Genomic DNA, 23,855 nt, shown 5'->3' with positions numbered 1-23,855 from the left:
TGGCTATCCTTCAAAAGATACCAAATAAATGGATGTCTATACAAGCAGAAGCAGCAAGACATTCTTCTACAACTCCTGTTGGAAGCTGTATACAACATAATTTTTATGACATTTGAAATAAAAGCCTAAAGGAACTGTTGTGTAAGGTATCAAGCAAAAAGACAGCAGATATGTAGATACGATGCAGTGGGTTAATTACTCACCCAGAGGAGCAGACTTAATGCTGATCTCCACTGTCACTCTTGAGCAAGTACCACTGATCCATATAAACTTCTGACACTGAAAAGAGAGAAATAAATAATTTAATTAATCACTACAAAGTCCGAGATGACTTAATGGCGATGTCTTATGAAAGTTTATCATCAAGTGACACAGGATACAGGAAGCACAGTGGATGACGTACATAACAGCGTTAAAAAAAGGCCAATACCAAGAGATTAAAGGATGACAACTGATGTACAAAGGGGAAATGAGCTTGTTTATTCCAAATAATTCCCAGCAACATTATCTCTCAGTATTCCTACATTACATGGTTGGCCTGTGCCTGCCCTCCACCTCTCCAGCTGACCATACACATATAACACAAAACAAAGGTGAATGATGCCTTGCAAGGCTTCTTTCTTACTATTGTGACCTCCAAAAATACCAGCCAAGCACCCCACAGCGTTGAACGTCTAGAGATCAGAGCGTGAAGTGAAGCCAGTCGAAGTCTGAGCAGCGCATAGCACTGAACCAACCCTACAGCTCATTCCCAACAGCTATTCCTGAGTCTCTTTACTGTGACTATTTTGGTAAATCAAAGATGTTCTCTGTTACTGTGGTTTGACAGAAAGTTTTAGTCACGGATACTCCCATCTACAGACTGTGGTCAAAATAAGAGCTATTTGGTGTGGGAAGCTTGACAAAATTGTTCCAGGAGAAGGTTCTGGGTAAACTTTGAATTTGAAATGCAAAAGGGAAGTTTGGGGAATGAAACTCTAGACCAAAAAACTGCTAGACCTAGGCAATTACTCAACTCCCATTAGAAGAGACAGAAGAATCAGTAACTCGTATATGAGTGCTCAGTGAAATACAGCTGGTAAAGCGATTGAAACAACCAGGAACACTCCAGTGTACCCCACCTGGCACACTGCACCAGCATGGTGAGATGCTGCTCTCTGAACAAAAATCACACCATGAGCAATTACAGATCTTGCCAAACCAACAGAAGTTTAGGACAAGCAAGCAATATGATCAGAAAGCAAAGAATCAGCTCAAAAAAAATGTAGGGCTAACGAGACACAGACTAACTACTTGTTGACTTGAGGCAACAAAGACCAACAGGAAAGGGAAAGGGAAAGAAAAAAAGGCAAAAGCATTTTCAGGTCTAGATACCAAAAAGCTATAATAGATGGTCTCAGAGCACACAAATGATTGGGTGCTCCTTGCTTCTCAGAGCAGTTTTTTTTGACTAGATAGAACAAAAACACCATGGAAAAAAATTACACAGAACACAAATGGCAGGGACATATAAGTCTGTGCGAGCAGACTCCGTCACAGAGCTGGGGCTTCAGGCTATTGCAACAGCATAATTATGTACTGAGCCCTGTACAAGACAGGAAAAAAAACATCTGTTAGATGGAAAAAGAGACAAGACATGGTAGGCAGGGAAAAAAATATTTGAGGTTTCTATAAAGGGTACTGCAGAATGTCATGTATGGAACCACAAAGCTAGGGAAAAAAAAGTTAGTTGACAGTGTTATTTTAAGTCTGCTTAAAGTAATATCAAGGGCTGAAATGGAAAACCTACAGTTAGATGGAGCTTCTCCCCTTCATTTCAAATACTCAACTCCACCTGAGCCAGACACGGCTCACAGATTGACAGGGTATCTTCAGGATTCCCACCGCCCGGGCTGCCAGGACCCGCAGGCAGCAGTCGGGCAGCGGGGAAGGCAACGTGGAGCACAGCAGCCGTGCGATTCCGACGCTGTGCCCCGCTGCGTGGGGCTCCTGCTGCCGCAGCTGGTCTGCCTGTCTTGACACCCGCTTTAGAGGCAGTCAACAGTCCTGCCCCAATTTCCTCATCGTCTTCTCCACCACTAGAAAGTCCCTGCAGCTCTTCAGGATGAAGCTGCCTCCCAGGTCTGTCTCCCTCCATCGACACCATCTTTAAGGACAGGAGAGTCTCGCTCCCCACGAGTACCGATCTCTGATTTGCTCTCCCTGGCGTGGGGTGCCAGCAGCACCACAGCTACTCCTGAGCCTGCCTACCGTGACTGTTTTGGTAAATCAAAGACGTTCTTTGTTATTGTGGTTTGACAGAAAGTTTAGTCGTGTCCTTCCCAACAGAGTCAGAGTTACACACACACAGCCCACACCTCGGGCAAGCTGTACGGCTGCCCGCTATCTAATGAGGAAGGGAACACTTGCAGGCATTTCTCAAAAGTGAACTAACCGCTTTAAGACACTACCTTGTGTGCTGTCACCAGAAGGATTCAGTTTGTTTCAAAGGCTGCTAGGGAAGTAGCCTACATTTCCCACCCCCCATTTCCTTCCTTCCTCAAACTCTATTTTTTACTAACAAGCTTCCCCAGAAATCTCAGACTCCCTCTAATCCTAGAGATGAGGAAACCTCTCTTGCACACCTCGCCTCTGAAGACTGTTTTCAAAAGTAATTCCAATAGGGCTGGCTATGATGTTCATCCCAGTATTTCTCCTGGCTGAATGGGGGACAGGTCACAGAGATCCAGAGGGATTTACCCTGTGACCTGTGTTAGGATGCCAGGAAGGCTGACAGCCCCCAGGGGAGGTCTGGAGCTCAGGGACACTGGGTGAAAACTGGGACTTGTGGGGACTTTTGGGAAAGGGTGGAGTTTTCCTGGTTTAGCTGGAGGGGTAAATTATCATCCAAGAACAGCAACTGAGGGAATAGCTGCTCTTGCATCACACATGATAGATGTGCCACAAAGACCCGATCAGAGGGCACACAGGCAGCCAGCTGTCTGGGGGATGGGAGTTCTCCAGCCTCGACAGCAAGAGCTAAGCTCTCCACCAAGTTCAATCTAAGTTCAATTTCAGTATCAAAAACCCAACCTCCCAGAAAACCACTCCCATAATCAAGAGCCAATTTTGAGGAATGATCATTTAAGAAGTGCAAGACTAGGCAAACCAGGTGAGATATAAGTTAATTGGGTTTTTGCTTTCATACAGAGAACATCACAAAATATAGATGGCCTGGAGGAACCTTTCCAGTATCCCCAGGGAAAAAAAAAAAGAAAAAAAAAATACTGCAAGACGAAAGAAAAGGAGGTATACAACGTGAAATTTTTTGTCCTTTCCAGACTATAAACTCTTAACCAGGAAGAAAACACAAACCTAATCCTATAATCTTGCATGTTCAGCAATAATATTTCTCCGTGCCAATCAACGGTTTTCTACAATAGCCACCCACATCTTTTTCAAATTCAAGCAGCACGATTGCATACAATTGCATGCTGTATGAATTTAAAAAGGACACAACTCTAAGGCCTAAAGACCTGAAAAATTCACGTTGCACTGCGTTAAGGGGCACAAGTTAGCAAGAAAGGTGCAGCACTATGTCTTTGTTTTGTGCCTACTAGAAGCTTTGTTTCAGGAATATTTTTGGAAGAATGCATGAGTACTGCAAGAAAATCATCTGGTTTATGTCTGTTCTTTGCTGGACAAAAATAAAGATCGGCTTTGCCTTATCGTTTCTGATCAAGGAAGGTTTTGTAATTGGACCATTTACACCTTGAGGACATGGTGAGACTGGTGGGCAAGTCATCTGGGCAACAGACTCGGGACTTTTGGCACCAAGAAACCACACGGGAAGAAGGGACCTGGGCAGAGGGGCTGTGGCTGCCGAGGACAGCATCAGCCGGACAGCAAAGCTCAGCCATCGCAGGGCAGAGCACAAAAGGCAGCGGCCACGGTTTCCCAGACAGGGAATGTTTCCTGAAGTCCACAGCGAAGGTTCAGACAAGCCGCTCTGCCCTGCGATGGAAGCGGCTGCTGCCTCTAACGCCGACAGCTCGAAGCAGGCACGGTTCCCTCTCCAGGAAACATCTCGCCGCGGCCAGCGCTTCCCCGGCAGTCAGCAGCTCCGCGCACATCCCGACCGCTCATCCCTTCAGAACAGGGACGCGAAAGCCTCTGCATTCTCCAGGCAGGATCGCTTGGACCTCTTCAGGCAGCCATCCCCTTCTCCTGCTTGGCTGCCAGCAGAAGAGGTGGCAAGAGGTCTCCTCTGCCGAGAGGCCTCTTCTGCCAAGAGGCCTCCTCTGCCTATGCCTTGTCTGCCACAGACACCCCTCTGGACAACAAAACACGAGCCAGAGCTCAGCTTCGTCCAGCCACCTTCCACCTGCGGCCAAGACCCCTCTTCCCGAAAGCCCAGCCACACTTGCAGGAGCTTGGCCGAGCCATTGCTTTGCACAAGTGTATGCAGAGGCCCTCCAGAGGCTCCCACACAGACACAGCTTCTTCTTGTCAAGGCACGCACAGGCATTTCTGCAATCTCGTTATTCGGCTTCCCCCGGGTCTACATATATTAGAAGTTACTTTTGCAGAACTTGGCCATACACTTTCACCCCTTCCAATGGTAGGTAATACCTAGCTTATGCTGGGCAGTAGGAAGAATTTTTTTAATTTTTTTTTTTAAAGCTTACATTGAGAAGATTCTTGCTTCAGATGCATATCTGATGCTTGTATACTCTGCCTTTAGTCTGTGTTAATAGACCATTTTTCTTTTAAAATTTTTTTTTTTGCTCTTTAAAGAATGAATCAATAGCTACAACTTAACTCAAAAATTTATGAAGGGAAATTAATAACATGTATATTTCCAAGGAAGTCACCAATGCAGGCTGATCATGTCCAGTTATCTTTACTTGGAAAGGTGGGTAGCAAATTTAAAGCCAAGAAGTAAAGCAATGAAGAAACACTGGAATGATTTGGGGACCTAATGATTTTCTGTGGAAAAAGTCTTTGATGCATATTTTTCATTTTGCTATGCCAATGGTACAATTTTTTGTAAAAGGCCTTTGGGCAAAGGCTGGTTTGAACCTGAATGGAAGTAATCAGAGCTGCAGCTTGAGTCATTTCCCCACATTCGTATACATCATCTATCCACACCAAGTATCACCCACCAACACACAATCTCTCTCACATTTAAATCACCCTGTCCCTGGATACATTTTTCAGCTGCTGCAGACCACGTAACACATCTCTTATTTATGACAGGACAGCCTAGCTGCACTGAGACAAATGCATAAAACACGGATGCTTTAGCCCATATCTTTATTTTTGGTTTCTAGAAGGCTGCACATCTTTTGACACAAAAACCATACAGCATCCACATTAGCAAACCAGTCTGGTTTTGGATATTACTACACCCACAGCTGAAACCTGAAACAGTACTTGTCCATCATGCAAGTGCCAGCCTTGAGCTTAAAAACCAAGTTTCGACCCAAAAGCAGGGGGTCTGGCACACACAGAAACCCAAACTGAAAACTAAAGGGACCTGAGGAAAACTAACAACATCATTAACTCCAGTGACCAAAGCAGCTGGTATCTCATACAACATTTCCTACCATAAACCAGTATATTTAAACAATGTACAAGCGCAAACGTCACTGAATCAACACACCAGCATTGGAGAATATAGACAACATAGCCAACTGCCACAGCAAAGAAACACTTTTGGGAAGCATAATGAAATATTACAGATAATCTCCTCAGTCAGAAGAGTAACACCAGAGAGACCATTTAATGAAGTACTTGTAAGATCAGTAGCAAGAACAAACTGCAGAAGGCTTAAGTAAAGGATTTCAAATTACTAACTTATCAGATTTTAAGTGAAACTAGGCAAGATTTATGCAAGGAAAAAATTTATGACTAATCTATGACTAATTTTATATTAATCACTGGCTGAGTCCATATCTGAATTGGAGTGCCACTCCATGCAGTTTCTGTCAGCTAGTGCTTTGTTTTAATTCTACAAGCCAAAGCAACGGGTTATATGCAACTTACCATCTATGTAAATGCAGACATCAGCTGATGGAAGATGTAGAAGTGGCTGTAAGACATGGAGGATTATTTTATGAACTTAATTGAAGATCTCATACCCCCAGCATGGGGGGTGTGATAAGAAGTCTGTGCGGTCATATATGAGAGAATTCAATCTCCTGGAAGACATTTTCCATAGCACGAATTTGATACCACCAAATACTGGTCTTGTCAGTATTCTGCCTCCTTCATAGTTATGTCAACTTTGCTGACACCAGGGTGACTAAAGCCACTGATCTTGTTAATCACACAGCAAGCCAGAGCACACAGGGTGGACAGCCATCTTCAGGCATCACTTCTGTCCTTGTGGAAATACCAATAACCAGTTGGTGTTTCAAGCAGCCCTGGTTCTGGAAGCCAAGAGGCTGCAAGAGTTTCATTACAGGAGACTGCTTTCTAGGGTGACATGATCACAACGGGCTGTAACTCTGTTATCACTAAACTAACACCAAGATTAGCACAGTGTTTTCCCTCTCATAGGCACCAGTTTGGTCTTACTCTTCTACACATGCAAAAGAGCCAACAAAAGCTTACATGTGCCTCTTGGCTGGAGCTTTATGGGACACCTTCAACCTTGGCATGCTCCGTCAAATGCAAAAGGCACTGCTCTAGCAGTGCCGCTCATCTTCTTAATCTGACTGGTGTTGCCGCACACTGGTTTCTGTCTTCCTTCCCGACTCTACTAGAAATAAGCACAAGACATTCCTTAACAAAAAGGGATTGGGCTCACACATAAGGTTTGCCGTAACATTTTCCAGGAAGATGCCCACCCTTCAATTATCCAAAATTGTTAACAGGCATCCTTCACTTTGAAGTTCAGTCACAGCAATACTTTGCCATTCCTAGAAGGAACTTAAATAGCTCCAACACCACGAAGTTAGAAAATCTTGTTAGTGAGGCGCACACATCCAAACTCTGTGTTTCCAGAGCTGAGAAATGAGGTGGAAGCTATGCAAACAGCAAAACCCAAAAGCACTTATCAGGAAAAGGAACAAAATACATTCTTTTGTTGTTGTTAAGAGGAGGCAGCCAAAAGATACGAGTTAAAACCCCTAGAAATTAAGACCAACATAACTAGATGCTTTGCCAGCTTCACAAGTAAAAAGTTTTATACATTTATTTTGCTATTTCTCCATGCAGACACTTCAGTTGTTTCAGCCCTTTTAAGTTGGTTACGTGCTAATATACATGCACACAACAGGATTCAGCTGTCATGTTATCATATGCACTGCAAATAATCCTGAAAATACCATTTCTACTAATCACATTGTTCCACACAGTTTTAAAGCACATGATTGCAGAATAAAACACTTACCACTTAGTTTTGGCCTGGATTCTAAAGGAAATTAAGTTTATGTGGTAGTGTTGTTTGTCAGTCCTCACCCTATTAAATTTTCAACTCGCTAGTCAATTTTGACCACATTTGGCAGAAAGCAAAGAGATCCTAATAGGTGTCACATTCTTACATCTTTGGGAGAAATTAGTATGTAGGTAGAGGAGACATCCAAATTAGCTTCACATGGACTCAGACTCTGCTGCAAGAAGTCAACAACTCCCTGCTTTGTTTGGCCCAGCAGCTGCTCCATCAGCATCTGCACATGGACATCCAGCGCACGTGTTGAATCCTGTGTGGCGAACATGAAAGACATTGGAGAGAAACCATGGACCAAGCCAAAAGGGAGGGAGAAGATAATCTGGAGTTAAGGAACAGCAAAAATGAAGAGGTCCAAAGAGAAGGATCACAGGTCATGGTGGACAAAAGGCCAACGCACACAGGGGAAACAAAATTTTAAAGAACTAGGTTTTGTCAACTCTGCTACCTGAGGGATAGTTGGCAGCAGCTCTTTGCCATCTCCATACCTATAAGCACAGTAACGTCCCTTCCCTGCTCTCCTTCTACCCCCCTGGAAAGACCACAACAAACCATTCTCCCATCACATGCTGGGCTAGCTGTTTACAAGCCATGTTTCATCTTCAGATACCCACAAATAAAGCTGGATGCTACTGGGGCCACAAATGGACCATGCCTTCAGTGGGCAGATGGGACAGGAACAGCACAGCAGCAACTAAGCTCATGCTTGGGAAAGAGCCAGGGTAGACTAGATCCACCTCAACCCACCTGTGTCAAAGCTGCAACAGAAAGTAAGACCCCCCTCCAGAACTGTCACCTACGAATTGCAGCCACCTTCTTCTTCATCCCAGGGAAGGAGAAAGGCACACCGCATCCCATGAAGCTCTTGCTAGGGAATGGAAGCAACCCAAAGGCACTACTGAAACATGACCAAGAAAATACTGCCTGTAAGGAGTACAAAAGGAACAAACCTTACGAGCTGAATCGAGATCACTTGCAACCTATGTGGGTTGGTTTTGCCCAAGGAGCTTTCAGCATCATAAACCTGGACAGCTATTAGGGGATGAGAAGTATGATCAAATTAAACCTACTTCAGAAGAAGGGGAGGGCTGAAGGCCAGAAACAAGCAATAACTACCCCGAGACGTGCCAAGCAGCCAGCACAGGAAGGGGAGCACCCTGCAGAGCCAGGATGGGCATCCACCCCCAGCCAGGGCTGAGCAGCCCCAGGGCAAGTCCCACAGCCACCAGTGAAAAGTGAGGCTCTCCCTCTCTGTGCTTAGCAGCTAGCAGATAGACAGCAGGAGGGTTTATTTGTCTTAGTTCTTAGACACGAATGTTTCTACACCATGAAAGCAGAATGCAAATATCTGCTTCCCACACCCCCACAAGCCTTTCTGGTTTAATTTGATTTTATTCAAGAATCTTCTTTATAACCAACCTATTACAGCACTTTATTTAAGGAGTAAGTAAGGATGGTGCCACCAGCATTAAACACATTTTCACTAACAATTACAGGGCACTATCCGCAGAGGAAAAACTTCATTAGCTTTCAGTATCTCTCCTTTAAAGAGGTCAGTGTCTTGCAACAACAGAAAAAACAGGTTTTTTCTCAGGGAACACAAAAAGATGCAGGCAAAGCACAAGGCTCACGGGATAAACGACGAGATGCAAAATAATTTTCCCCTTCTAGACCATCACTTCGAGTTCAGACCAATTACACAACAATTTAAAAAGTCACCAGCACCAGCTTCCCTGCAAGCTCTCCAGGGTCTTAATATGCAAACAATGTCTGCGATGGCAGCCCACCTGCCAGAAGGCACTTTATCCAGCCCTCAGACCGAAGCCCTGCGTGACCGCAGGCAGCAGGCTCTGCGGGAAGCAGGGCTGGATGGCCACAACAGCCCCAACAGCTCTACCGCTGCAGCAAACACCCCGGATCAAGACAACACACGTCCTGACGGCAGCGTGGAGAAGACGCTGGTCCTGTCAGGAGCGTTGGATCTGTCCTGTGACGCTCTCTCTCCAGCTGCAATAGTTTGGCTCCTCTTATTAATAGCAGGGCACTGGCATCTACAGCCCAGGGCTCTGAGCCAAGCACTGCAGTGTGTCAAGAGCAAGGTGGCAAGGTTTATGGAATAGAGCTTCAAAACACTGGGGCTGGGAACAAGACAGAGCCTGAGCATAAACATAAAGGTGTCCAACAAAAACAATAAGCCTTAAATCACAATGAATTACAACAAAGAAATGCATCATAGTAGAGCCTGAAACAGCCAGGTGGGGATATCTGACCCCAGAAAGCAGTATATTCACCTACAAGCTTTCCACTCAACTCAGTCCTATTAACCCTCCTACTTCACCCACCCAGTTTTCTTTCTCATGGAAGAACAAGCAGCCCTAACCACCATAGCAGTCAAGCAGAAAGTAGTTCAGTGAAAGCTAGTTTCATATTTCACATGAAATATGAATAAATATTTCACATTTAACTGGTTGGTTGGTTTGTTTTGCAGAAGGGAGGTTGCTTGCGTTTTTTTAAGGAAAGAGGCAAGCTTTGCTCAGCCTCCAAAACGAAAGTCAGATGTGAAAGAACGACTTAGAAGATGCTGGGGCCAAACAAGTCCATCATTAAGCATGGGTTGCATTGTATCTTCATTTAGAAATCACCTAATAACTATCTCTCCCATGGGGGACAGTTAATATTAGAAGCCACGTACATCCTACACAAGCGCATCTCTATTAAACATAATACATAAGGATGTTCCTAGAATCCAGTAATTTCACAAAACAGATTTTTAACTGCTGTGTAAACTTTGGGCCATAGCAAAAAGAGTTCAACGTCACTTAACCTGATTATTTTCCACCACACAAACTGTGGAAAGGACCATCTTCAGGAGCATATTCTGAGAGGCGGTGGAGCACAGGGAGACCCCATCCCCTGCACAGAAGGGTCAGGTGAAACCTAAGCCTTTGACTGGAAGACTGCAGAGTCCACCCCTTTGAGCCATACCTAGGAGCACATGTTGCTGTCCCATGGAGGAGATGGTGGAAGCAGTGGAGATGGTAGAAGCAGACAAGGTCTTTTCAGAGAAAGTCACCGTCATACCTCTCGCCTTCTGCAATCCAACTCACCCCCTCATTACCATACATGGTGATTTACACTCATTAGAGCCCCCTCCACAGACAATATGAGAGATTGCTTCAATGATGGTGTCATCACTTGCAAAAACTTGGGGTCTTATGGGGTACAGTACAAAGGAAGATGTAAGAATACAGGTAAGTTGTTCTGAATTTGTACCCCAGTACTTTCCAATGGTGGCCTTAAGGGCTTTTGTGATCATAAGCAGTCAGTTGTTAAGATTTTCGTTAGGAACAGGAACGCTTCCCCAAAAAGAGGCAAAGACCATTTTACTTTGATTTCCACAAAAACCCCTAGCTACTGAGCTCCAACCCAACTTTCACTTCTCATTCATTCCTCATTTACTATCTTGTACACTCCTTAGGTATATAGCACATCTCTAACCCCAGCAAGGACAAGGTCTAGCAGATGCCAAACTTGCAAAGCCCTGACTTCAAGAGAGGATGCAAGTTAATACGAGCATCAGATAGGACTACACAAATGCAATGCTCTACAGAGGGTGATCTAGGCGAACCAGAAGAACATGAGAAATGAAGTGCAGAGAAAAGAAGGACAGATTGGGAAGATTTGTACAAGCCATGTGTGCAGGACTGAACAGCTTGCTGCACAGAGAAGCCGGCTAGCTCTCTTCTGCAGAGAAATGCATCTCAAGTACAGGGCTGCCAACACGCGACACCACATTCTTTTTTAATTCAGGATTTTTTTCCCCTTCTTTATGCAAGCTGGGGACCTGCAGGCTGAGAGATCACCTGCTTCAAGATGAAATTACTAAGACAACTTACCGCACATCCTGCCAGGCTCATTAAATCACAGTGACCCTCACATACATGGCAGCAATGCAGCTGGTGATAATGCATTTCCCCTTTCTGCTTGCATCACTGATTCATATTCATTAGGGCATACAATCTTTATATAGAATTCCTTTATGTAGCCTAATTTGCCAAGAAGCAATCGCTTTCCTCTTCCCCTGGTAATACAAATGAGACAGAGCTGTAAAGTGATTTCATTTGCTGTTTATCCCATGGCTCTCCTTCCCAAAAGTTTCTTTCAGATGTTCTGTATGAAGCCAGATATGTTGGGTCATTACAAAATGTCTCAGAGGAACCCAATGTTTCATCAAGTTTTGTGTGGAAAAGATGAGTAACTTAGGAAACTTTACATCTTTTAAGTTTACTTGGCATTTCTTGCCAAAAGAAATCCATGAACTTCCTTCCAAAAAAAAAAAAAAAACAACCAAACCAAAACCAAAACCCAACACCCACCCCCCCCCCCCCCCCCCAAAAAAAAAACCACAAAACCAAACCAAAACCCAGAGAGCACTGAAGAATTCCACTCTCCACTCAGAGTGGAGTAAATGGAGTGTACCCCGTGCTCAGGAGTCACATCCATGTAAAACAAGCACAGGAAAAGAGAGCACGACACCCGTACCATGCACAGCATGAGAGCGATGCAGATCTCAGTCTGCCCGGGCTCACTTCGCCCCCAGAGTCGCAGCAATGCTATCTGGTAATTACACTGCAGCGTGGTCTGGCAAGCCACAGGCTTCTGGCTTCAGGTTCGGGGCTCTGCTGCTAACTCATCTGGGGGCTCCAGCACATCTCTTTACCATATCATTTCAGGCTTGCCTCAGGGAAAGCAAGAAAAGACAGCCTAAACTCAGAGCTGTTACTCTATGCTAAGACTACAGTCCTGTGCATGCAATCCAAACTTTAAAGGCCAATCTCACTCTAGCTTTTTCAACATTTTGTTCGACAATAAATATATCAGATGCCAAAAAGGTCACTGCTGAAATAATCAGTCCTGTACTGACTACCACTCCCTACAAGTGAGTCAAAAATAGGGAATACAGATTTGTATCCAGCCTTCCCTGTAATTCAAGAGCGCTCATGACAGATTATTTTGCTTCTGGCTGAGTCCAAGTCCTTGCTGAACCCTCAAAATTTCTGTAAACACTAGCCAAAGAAGGGAAAATTAATCACTGGCTTGCAGCACCTGACACAAACCTCATTGCTTTAGCTGTTTAAAACCATCCACCCCAAGCAAAGGAATACGCTGTAGTTACAAACTCTGAACAGCAAAAATAGTACTATTTAAGACAAAAGGGAGGAAATTGTTTTTAAAGACTAGAACAATTCAGTTGGTATTTTCAAAAACCTTCTTCTACATACCTCTATGCTTCTGTTTCCAAACAGTCTTTCCATACTGCAGTGAGTTTTGTATAATTACTAGCTAGGTACTGAGAAACTTAATTGTACAATATTAACAATTAAGGTTTTGACTTCCTATCCAGCAGCTCTACTACTTTTAATTAAAATTGCACATTGTAACGTTAAGACTATGCAAATCCAACACTGTGAAGTCAGCTCTAATAAATGCACAGGTAATTTTTGAGCCTCCATACAAGGATGCTGATACAGAGTTAAAAATAAGCTTTGTTAGTACAGACAAAACCAAACAAATACACAAGGGTCCAGGAAATGGTTTTGAAGGCTGAACTTTGCATAATCCATCCTCAGTGTCTTTTCAAAGAGTCAGCAAGCCACTACAAGTCTCCTCAACTCCTTGCTTAAGCAAAGCGCTTTACAACAACGTTTTCCATCAGATTTGCAAGAGTTTGAAGATTGCAGCTGGGACTTCCCATATGGCAACCGTGCAAACCAAAGAGCCCAACTGAGGCGTGACCAACAGTGCTGTCAAGTCAAGAAAGTATGAGAGCGTCGAACAAGATCAACAGGAGAGTCTGCTAACCCAGGCTAACACCAAGCGTTCTCTCTGAACATAAAGGAGGCAGTTTTGATTCAAAGGTCACTTCTTACAGGGTTATAGCATTGATTTAATGGAGAACCATCTAAATATCCATTTCCTCGAGCCAAGGCTGGATTAGTCCCAGAAAGCCAAGTTCTGACGCTCGTACTTGCACATCATGAAAGCAGAGGGAGAAGGTGGCAGGGTAGGTCTAAACCAATTTTGAATGTTGTCCGAGTTCTTTCATGTCAGTCACAGATCCTTTATAGTGGGAGTTGTGAAGACACGGTCTAGTCACGAACCCTGAGGGAGAGCGATCCAGACATAAGTGTACCCACTGATTCAGGAACTGGAGCCATTTGCTCTCCCAAGCAGCTGCAATTAAGACCCAAGATGCTCTGAAGGGGCAGGGTGGGGTGGGAAAAGGGAAGACGACCGATGGAAGAGCGAGGGGCTGCGTGGCCACCTGAGGGCCCTCCCTGAGGAGGCTGCCTCTAACCTGGGCTGGAGGCAGAGGCTCTCCCTGCCACACGGCCGTCCCACCGCTCTCCTGCTCCAGCCTGCCCAGCCAGGGAGGGAGAAGGCCGGTGCTGCCAGCAGGCACATCTGGCAAGCCGCTCCCACGGGTGGCCGCCAGCTTCAGTGGGGCGAGATTGCTCCGGGCCGGACCGGGCAGGAGGAAACTCTGCTGCAACCCCTTGCCGGTCCCCCCTCCAGCTTTGCTTGGTCTAAATTCAATGGGGCTCATCACCCGGGCGAGCGCCTGTGTCAACGCAAACTTAGAGCCCCATGTGGCATTATAGCTGCAATGGCTAGGAACTAATTTTGGCAAAGGGCAGGGCTTTCTGGAAAGCAGAGCCAGGAAAACGACAAATAAAGGCCCATGTGATTTGTCTCACTGGTCCTCCCAGTAGCCATTTCATTACATCACTATTTTCCTAACTAATAAAGGTCAAACTATAATTTTTGTTATTTTAGATTTATAGTTTCCCTCAAATGAAAGGTATTCTTATGCCAGGAAGAAGCAAAAAGGAGATTTATTTGCCCTACAGATACCGTAGCAAAGTCAGTTCAGAAAGAAAAGACAAAGAAACCATTATTTCCCCAGTCTTTTTAAAAAGGGAGAAAACAGTGAACAAGAAGCCAAGATTATTCACAGACAGAAAAAGGGGGCAGGGGGAGAAATCGAAGAAAGAGAGCAGTAAGAGCCTTTATTACCAGGAGATCCTTTTAAAGAATTTAGGAGACTCCAAGCGATGCAGCTGTGCTTCCTGTGACCTGCAGCGTTCAGTTTGGGAACACAAGGAAGGTCACCGCCTTGGAACGGCTCGGTACACCCACGCTGCACACGCAGAGCACTCAACTCTGAAATGCATTACACCGGGGCAGAGAGATGAACTGAAAGACGCTGCGAGTGCAGGAGTGGAGGACTACTGATCCACGAGCAGTCCTGCAAAGGGCACCTGCTCAAGCTCCTACACGGTAGCAGGTTTCTCTTAGGAGTCCTTCAGAGCAGAGTCTGCAGCAGCGATGGGAGATAGATAAGCTCTTTAACAACACAGTTAAAGAGAACGCCAACTAGATAACACTCACGTGCCATCCTCACTCACAGTTTCAGGCAGGCTAGGTATTTGTAAGAGAGGTATTACTAAGTAGTAAATTCAGTTCCTGATGAACCACGCTGTATTAGCACGCTTCTTGCTATAAAAAGCATTTGGAAATGATACAAGCAGCTATAGACACAATACATTTTATAATGCACACACAGCCCAAGGAACATCACTTGAAGTAGTATTGGTAGGCAGCCAGTTCTGAGGCGAGATGGACTTTAAACAGCATTGCAGCAGGAGGGTAGGGTACCGGGGGGAAAAAAATGACAGAACAAGAATGCTAAACTGCTGCAGGACTTAGATAAACAAGCTAATTAGCAGAGAGTTTGTCTACATTGAAAAATTAACTCAAGCATTGTCCCCAACTTGACCTCCCATCTACATCTTTAATTTGAGCATGGCACTTTTCACTTGAGCTGGCGGGAGACACAGGCAAGAGTTTCATTAAGCACATTTAAGCAATACCTAAGCACCAGTGCAGGCAGGCAACACTCAGGGATACCAAAGTCCTCCAAGTTTTCACCGCTATTTTCCCCCGCCACACGCACAAGTGCAACACCATCATACCCTGTGGACAAATTCAGAAAGCAACACAACTTTTTAATATAGATTTATATATAACACAGTATTTTTATATATATGTAATATATATTTATTTTAAAAGTTTAGTGCTATATATAAATATAGCAGAGCATTCAGACTCCTTGCCATCCTGCAAGCACAGCTACTGCTATCCAGAGCCATATCCTTCCTTCAAAGGATGCCCAAGATCGCTTGAACTCAATTCATTCAAGAGGGGCCAGCTCCACCAGGACACAAAGCTGGGATCACCTCTCCCCACAAGCTCTTCTCTTTGGCCACTCACCAGGGGAGGGGTGGTGAGAGCATCATTCAGTATTTTGGGCACACAAGCCCTTCATCATGAGCAGGAGTTAATATCAAGCTCAATATACGTGGGCAAGATAGCTATGAGCTTAACTCAGTTCTGAAGGATGTCAGCAGGAAAAAAGGAGATAAAGTTGCTGGTCTCTCTGGAACAGGAGGGGGAAGTAACAGTTACACTTGCCTAGAGCAAGGAGGCATTTCACCCTGAATCAGGATCCCTTGAGTTGGAACCCAGCTAGAAAGCCCAAATAATAGCCCTTCTGCTAAGAAAACCACCGCTGAATCTTGACTGTTCACAAGCCGTCTGGAACACAGTTTTAAACTCATTTAAAATACAATGAGGAAAAAAATTCCCACCTCCCACCACCCTGAGAAGATATTAAATCTATGCTTTCTCCATTCTTGCTTTGACTGCTTTTCATTACTCAGTTCCCCAACAACTAAACACTTTCTTCAAAATTGACAGATTTTAAAGTATTGGGGTTTTATGTCTATTTTTATACTTCCTCCCTGCACATGATGCCATTGGAAACCTTTAAGTATTGCATATGCACAGATATGGAAATTTTGCTTTTACCTCGATTAAGTGTTTGCGCTGTTTCTTTGAATCATCCAGCTTGTGTCTTTTACAGGAAATTAAATTAACACAAAAGCATTTTTAATAATCATAAGAGCTCTCCGACAATTCAATTTGCAAAAAGACAGACTAGCATTCTGCATTACAGTAGGTGGTTTATCAAGTGTTTTGACGGAAGATCTTGTTAAAAGCCTTGTCCAGAAATTTAACACCACCTTGTACTATTCCTGCAATGCAGTCAATGAACAGAAAACAATTACAAGAGCACAGCCAAGCAACTGCTCACTCTGTTCACAGGCTAAGTTGCTTCACCGTCTTAAAACCTGGAATTCTCTGGGTAGCAGCTAACAAGCCAACTGAGCCACAGCCAGGATCAGCTCCATGAAAGCAAGTTGATACTGATCTGCTTTATTCTGTTTTCCCAAAACACAGCCAGCTCTGCACCGCCAGAGGCCCCAGACTCGTAAAGGAGGGAGCCTGGCAGTTCCACTCACAAAACCTGCATGGGGTCTTGGCAGGGACTCACCTCAGAGGATGCACACGAGAGGGACGAGCGCAAGAGATGCAGAGAAAGACAGACAGCATCAAGGTGTAGAGAGGACTCAAAACAACAAAGAAACCCAGGGACAAAGGCTGCTACGTGCACGTGGGCAGTTGTCCCCACCAAATACATAAAACACGGCCAGCAGCAGCAGCACAAACCACAGGAAAGCTCTCACTTCAACATACCAACCTCCCCACATGCCACTTGATCACCCGTGCCTCCCTGAAAAGCATCACTCCCATTCAGCTGCACGGTCTGCCCTTGCACGCCACAAGGGCTCGGCATGCTACACAGTCAGGCAGCCCCATCTGCGAGGACCTCAACATCCAAAAGTAGAAAGACAGATAAAAAGCAGGATAGCAGGAAAGCAGTGAAAACGAGGGAGGCAACATATCCCAGCCTCAGAGGGAACGAGCGGGAGCTCAGTCTGGCCCCATCCACCCAGCAGCAGCTCCGACATGAGCACAACCAGCTTTTGTGCAAACGCTGAGACACAGAGCATATACCAAACAAATATTCCTTAAGGGGGAAAAAAAGAAAAAGAAAGATGCATCAAGTAAGACTTTTGGGACAACTACTTTTGCTCCCAGGTTCATGGGCTTTAGCCTATTTTTAGTAAGATGTCTTTGCAGATGCCAAAATGACATCTCTTCCCCTCTGTACATACACAGCTGGACACAAATCTTTGCAGCCTGACAGGCAGCATCTGCATTCAGCTTCACAGATGTGAGTAACAATAGGAAGGCTCGAGAGGAAGCCTTTTCTCTGGAAATCCAAACACAAGTAGTTAGTATGGCCCCAGTGCCAGGCCCATGTGAAGGTGGGACCCACAAGTGCAGAGTTAGAAAGTTCCTTCCTCACCACCCGCAGTACCTTCCTCCATCCTTTATTCCTAAGTAGCACGCTTGAAAAAAACCTAACAAGTGCGATTCTAACGCTGTAACACAGAATTGCTCCTCCTCTCCAATATTAGCACACAGGACCACCTAAGAATTGGTGTTTCGCTCAGAAACTGCCTCTCCTCAGCCATCACAGCTCTGCAGAAAGGCTGCAAGTCTGTTTACATCCACCAGACCAACACGATCTCTGCACGGGCAGGAGAGGCAGCCGGACCGTGTGGGCACTGCTCTCCCATGGAGAAGCACTGCTGTGCTCCCATGTTGACCTGCAGTCTGAAACTCCCAGGTGGCATCCATCCCTCCCCACTCCCAGCCTTGCAAGAAGCACGTGGTGTTGCAGACCCTCCAAAGCACCACAGTGCTCTGACTGTTCAAGCCCAGAGTAAGCTGGTCTGTAAAATTACACCAGTCCACCTCTTACCTCCACTGCTCTTTGGCACCAGCATATCTCCCAGAGCACGCACATTTTTGCATGCTTTTTCACGAGGCCTAAAAACCTCACTGGGAGCATTGTGCCCACTCCAAAGACACAAGCCAGCAAAGCCCCATGCCTCTGGGAGCCGACTCCGACTCCATCAGGGAAAATCATCCCAGCCCCTGAGGCTGTCTTTAATGCCATCACTGCTGTGAAGTCCACCATACACCCACCCCAGTGCTGGGAAAAGGGGATGAGGGCCAGAGCCAGCCCAAGCAACATGTTCTCCTGCTGTCGTGGGAAGTGCCAAGCCCCCCATTGACAGCTGCGGCACCCACCAACCTCCAGCATTCCCTGACCCCCACAAGAGGCTCTGCGGCAAGAACAGGGCTGTCGCCCACCCACTCAAAGGCTGCCCCGACCAGATTGTTTTGCCCTGCTTCCCTCAACCCTGCCACACACGTTGTCACTGCAAAGCACAAGGAGGAACCAGGCATTCCGGAACAGCACGCAAAATGCTGCTGCACAGGCGAACCAGCTCCGGCTGGGCCCACGTTAGCAGGGCACGCAACCTGACCTCTCCCTCCTCCACAGGGGGAGCGTGCCAGCCAACAGGCACAGATTTATCCTGAGTAGGCCCACGTTTTGTTCAGCTACTTTACTTCATCTCCAGCACCCTCCTGCTTCCCTGTACCCACAGTCCTCTCCCATAAGTCTGCCTCGTTTCTTGCAAACACCTACACAGTGAGCTGGGTGTACTGGCTTGTCTCAAAACTTCATCAAGCCTCACACAGGCGCAGCCAACTTTTAGAGGAGGATTCACTTTTCATTCTTTATAGTCTCAAAGCTACGCAACACGTTGAGTCTGTGCTGTAACCTCCTGTTTATCACGGAATGAGTAACACAGTTTAATTTGGATTAGTATCACGTATGGCTTCTATCAGACCCCGGAGAACCTCTGGCTGCCCTCACACTTCTGTATAAACATCTACTAGATCCAGGCATGATGCTCTAGATACAAGAGGCAAAACCTCTGCCTCAAAGCTTTGCAGTACGAGCTAGATAAGAAGGATTAAGGAAATGACACCGCATGAATTATGGCGCTCTCAATTTCCTTGTGTGCCTGCGGGAGACTGCGAGCTGCGGTACAGAGGGCAGGGACATGCACTTAGAGGCCAGGCCCCATGGCTCAGGGCAGCCCACGTAAGGAGCATGTCCTCCAAGAGGGCCCGTGGGGCTGCAGAGGTCACTCTCCCTCTCCCCGGCCCTCAGGAGGGACTGACAGGACAGGGGGTGCTGGCTCCAGCCAGGCAGCGGCACAGCGACGTAGGCTTGCAAGACACACAGCTGCCACGCAGGGATGGCCAGCTAGCTGAGCACATCCAATCCAAAATTTCACAGCCTGGAAGGGTCGTCTTTGTTATTTTCATGTCAAGCGACAGTATTTTGGACTGTGCTGTTTGTATCCTCGACCCTGTGATTTCTAACTCCTCAAGCCAGCAGGATGACCTGCTCTGCGGCAGCTGGCTCCGGAGGAGCTCTCACCACCCAACAAGCCCACCTCTACCCCACCAGCCCAGTCCCCCCTACGCCCCAAGGGGGGCCTGTTTCCTTGCCTCTCACTTCCATGCCCAAAGACTTCAGCAGCAGAGACCTCACCACCCCCTCCACACTGGGTGGGCAGTACCAGGATGTCCTCCTCCCTTCACCAACCATCTCGCTAACAGCTCACCCAGACAAGAGGGACAACAACAAAGGCACCTCTACTTAGGCCATCCCCATTAACCTCTCCCTTTCCAGAAAAACACAGGAAGTCAGACAATGCAAAGTTGAGGTCTCACTAGAAGCAAAAGCAGGACTTCCATTGCCTCTAGCAGGTATTTCACGCACCGCATTGTTATTTCTCGCTCTGCTTATGGCAAGTAACATCTTACCTACAAACGGCCCAACTTCTTAGGGCAAAAAGAGACAGCAAACCCAACGAAGCTCAGAGGAAAGGTGGTGGGGTCCCATTTCTTCCTTTTAACACCGAAAAACAGAGACAGCCCCCTCGTTTTGCTCCTAAATGCACACCCTGTGGGAGCTACGTGAACACAGCTGGATCTAAGGAAGGGAAATGTTGTTCCTCACCACGTGCAACAGTAAAGCCAGGCCCTAATTACTGCAGCCATAGAAAAATGATACAGCACACTTTGTAAGAAGAGGAATTAACTGCAATATCACAGCCAAATTCCAATTTGGCATCAGCAGTCCAGCTGGACTACTGAGTACCCAAACAACTGGGTAGCCAATCCTAAAATATTGCCACATGCGCTGTAGCTTCCCTACTCCCTTTAGTCCCTCCCCTCTAAAAGAGGCGCTGCAATACATCAGTATATCAAGGCAAGTCCCTACAGAAACATCATCTTGTTTCAGCTACTTCTGCATTTACAGATGCCTGACAGTAAGCTTAGCCTTGCCTAAATGTGGCAGACCTAACTCTGCAGCCTGTTATTTTTATGCCATGCCCCGAAGTGAATGGAGCGGTGTAAGGCACAGACACACACCAAGCACGACCTCACATATGTTTTGACAACTGCATTTTCATACCCGCATTGGGATTCACTAGGAGCAAAGTGACTTTTCAGGACAGCGTGTCAAACAGTTTCTCTTCATGGAAACACAACAGGGCAAGGCATTTGTTTCAAGAAACTCAAACACACAGTAACCACAATTTTTGTTCATCACATCTCCGTGATATTTTCACTGATGAATGAATAAATTATCATTTACATCAAAGGCAAGATTTCCAGTTGGAGGTTATTTACTTTTGCCTCAATCACAGCAGCTCTGGCAAGCTAACTCGAGATACAGATGATGTACAAACCAAGCAGCAAGCGCTCGCATGCTGGGAACTGTTCAAACAGGAATAATTCAATCTTTTTGTAGCCTCACCCTGGCTAATTTGCCACAAGCAGTCTCTTTTCAGATGCTACATGAAACACAAGAAAAAAAAAATACAAGCTGGATTAAGCTGGTATGTTTGCAATCAGTTCATCTACTGAGAGTTCAGGTCAGTTAGTTTTCTATGTAAAACAAATTAATTTTTTTCAGCTTCACAGGGTTAAAGGAACAAAAATTTATTGCAATAACCAAACATTCCTCACCGGACAAGTGTGCAGCAATTACTTAACTAATGCAAATGATTTTCAGTCCGCATGTAAGGAATGTATGGGATAATTGTAGGGCACTCTCTTCCACCAGCATTGTACAAGTACTTTTTAGGTAGCTATGGAGACATTACAGCCTTTTTCATTTTGCTGTCATAACTAGACAGCTATTGATTTCTATGTAAAATTCCTTGGAAGAATGGGGAAGGAAGGGGGAGTTTGAAGTACCACAAGGTCTGAGAGTAAGAAGCTGAAGAAAATGGAAACAGATTTCAGATGGAGACAGCAGCATGGAGGCTCCCTGCAGGAGGTAGCCTTGAACTCCAGGTCCTGCTTTAGTACTTCTGCAACTAAGGAGGTAAACATATACCACTATATAGCATGCAGGCAACAGAAGGGTAGCCGGCCAACCAGGTCCGAAAGGAAGAACGTTTCTAGCTGCCACTGTCATCACCCTGCATAAAAGAAGGCACTCTTCGACAGCGTGCTGTGGTTTTGTTCTGATACAAAGCTCTCTGGAGACATGGTGGGACTCCGTCTTTGCAATCATCATGCTGGTCTACGGGATGTTCCCCTCTCCCTCTAAGCAGTTAACATGGAAGCCTCATCCCCAGCAGGCCTTGCAGGTAATGAGTGTCTCCCCTCCACCCTCCCCAGGCATTACAGCCTTGCGATAGACTACGGGTTGAACAATCCTGCACTTTACCCTCCTTCCGACAACAGCTCGAGAGCTTGCTGTAAGCTGAGCAAATGCTGGTCCTCAGCAGCCAATTCTACCATGATGCCCAAAATGATCCTGAGAGAAACGCCTTTCACCATGACAACACCTTTGTGATCAAACACTTCTGCGTATGTGGATTTAAGACCGTGCATCACAACAAGCGAGTCTGAAACCCGAGATACCGTCCTGGGAAACACTGTGTCACACAGATAAGGACGCACAAATAATTATGGATTTAGGTCCCATTCAGAAACGCCCTCACTAATAAGAGCAACAGATCAGGCTCTCAACAGATTTTTCCCTTTGGATAAAACAGAAAGGAAAGCCTGTTTGACCAAAACATTTTTCTTAAATTCATCTTAGACCCGGTCACAACAATGGAGCCAGGGCCTGCAGAATTATCTCTGTCACCAAGCTGCAGGAAGTTTACCAGCACCACCCTGAAAACAAATCTCAATCTTTTCATCTCCACATTGCATTTAAAGCCTCACAGCTGTTCACCAAAAGGACATTCTCAAGCAATACCGCATACGGAGGGAGAGCAAGCAAGATGCTGCTGCTGCAGAAGCGCTTGCACTGATGACAGACCTGTTACTGCTCCTTTCGCATAATGCCCGCCCATCCGTCTGCGCAACCACATCATCCCCACTGCTTCGTTAATTCGTGTGAAGGCTTGAAAGGGGGGAAGGATTAATCATCCTTTAAGCTCCCCAAGAAGCCAGCTGAGGAGTGCCATCACCGCCCTCGGGGTGTATGGGTGCCACCAGCCACTGTGGGTGGAAGCGCTCGGTCTAGACAGCGCACAGACTCTTCCACTGCTCTCAGCGACAGTCCGATCGGCCCACGTTCACAACGCCCCGTCACAGCTCTGCCACGTGCTTCTGTGGCTGGTGCTACTAGCCAGTGGCCAGCGAGACAGCCCAGCCTCAGTGCCCACCTGCGCAGGGATGCCCCGCAAGCGGGGCAAACCAGCCAGAGGGGCAACGCCACAGAGCAGCCTCGGGACTTGCCCCATCCCACGGCCAGCCGCTCCCAGATGTTTCTGCCACCCCAACACCACCAGCAGCATCCCAGTTTCGCAGCAGTACCACGAATCCAGTCGCACGTCCCACCAGGCGCCAGAGGCATGCCACACGATTGCAGCATCCCCGCGCCGCAGGGCACAGCCCGGCCTCAGCCGCTGCTGCTGGATGGCTGCATGCCTCCCCTGGCGCACCAGGCTGGGAGGGGGCTGCGTCCGTACCCCTGACCCAGCAGCACTGCTCCCGGTCACTCGGAGAGCAGAGCCACGCTGTGCACACCTCCCCGGGGCCCGCCACCGAAACGGGCTGCAGCCCTCCCAGGCACGGGCGGCAGGACGAGATGTGCGCTCCCCCCGCCAGCAACCAGATTCCCAGTAGTGCTGCACGTCCCAAGGATACCCCAAAAAAACACGTTTCTGTCCAGCACCATCAGAGGTTGCAGTGGTCCTGCCCAGCACTACACACAAGGTCCATCCCCAGCTCCAGGATAAGTGAGGAAACCTCTGACAGGATAATTCTGTTTAGGACCTGTTAATTAGATGTTTCACATGCAAGGGAAGGTGTAGACCAAGGTAAGCCACTATATGCTCTTTTTGGAGGACAAGAAAAAAAAAACCAACAAACCAATCACACCACCCCCCCCCCAAACAAACAAAACCCACAAAAGGTAGAAAAAAATCCCAGCCTAAGACAAGAAATTCTTCTTTATTGAAATAAGAAAGACAAGTTCTTAGAGACA

The 23,855-nt window shown here is 46.4% G+C and overlaps 1 protein-coding gene across 5 annotated transcripts in view; it reads right to left on the bottom strand.

The window, feature by feature from the left end:
• The window catches only part of PPFIBP1 (PPFIA binding protein 1), a 150,971-nt gene that overhangs the window by 91,644 nt on the left and 35,472 nt on the right, over nt 1–23,855 (bottom strand). For 4 of the 5 annotated variants that reach the window (XM_049822217.1, XM_049822218.1, XM_049822215.1 and 1 more), the window contains one exon: nt 204–279. The exons of the other annotated variant lie outside the window; for it this stretch is intronic. The gene's annotated coding sequence lies outside the window, so the exon portion shown is untranslated. The remainder of the gene's footprint in view (nt 1–203; nt 280–23,855) is intronic. 5 annotated transcript variants of the gene reach the window in all.

Source organism: Accipiter gentilis, chromosome 18 (genome assembly GCF_929443795.1).
Source record: "Accipiter gentilis chromosome 18, bAccGen1.1, whole genome shotgun sequence".
Lineage (NCBI taxonomy): Eukaryota > Metazoa > Chordata > Aves > Accipitriformes > Accipitridae > Astur > Astur gentilis.
Note: the sequence above shows the minus strand (reverse complement) of the source record. Positions and strands in the feature narration are given on the sequence as shown.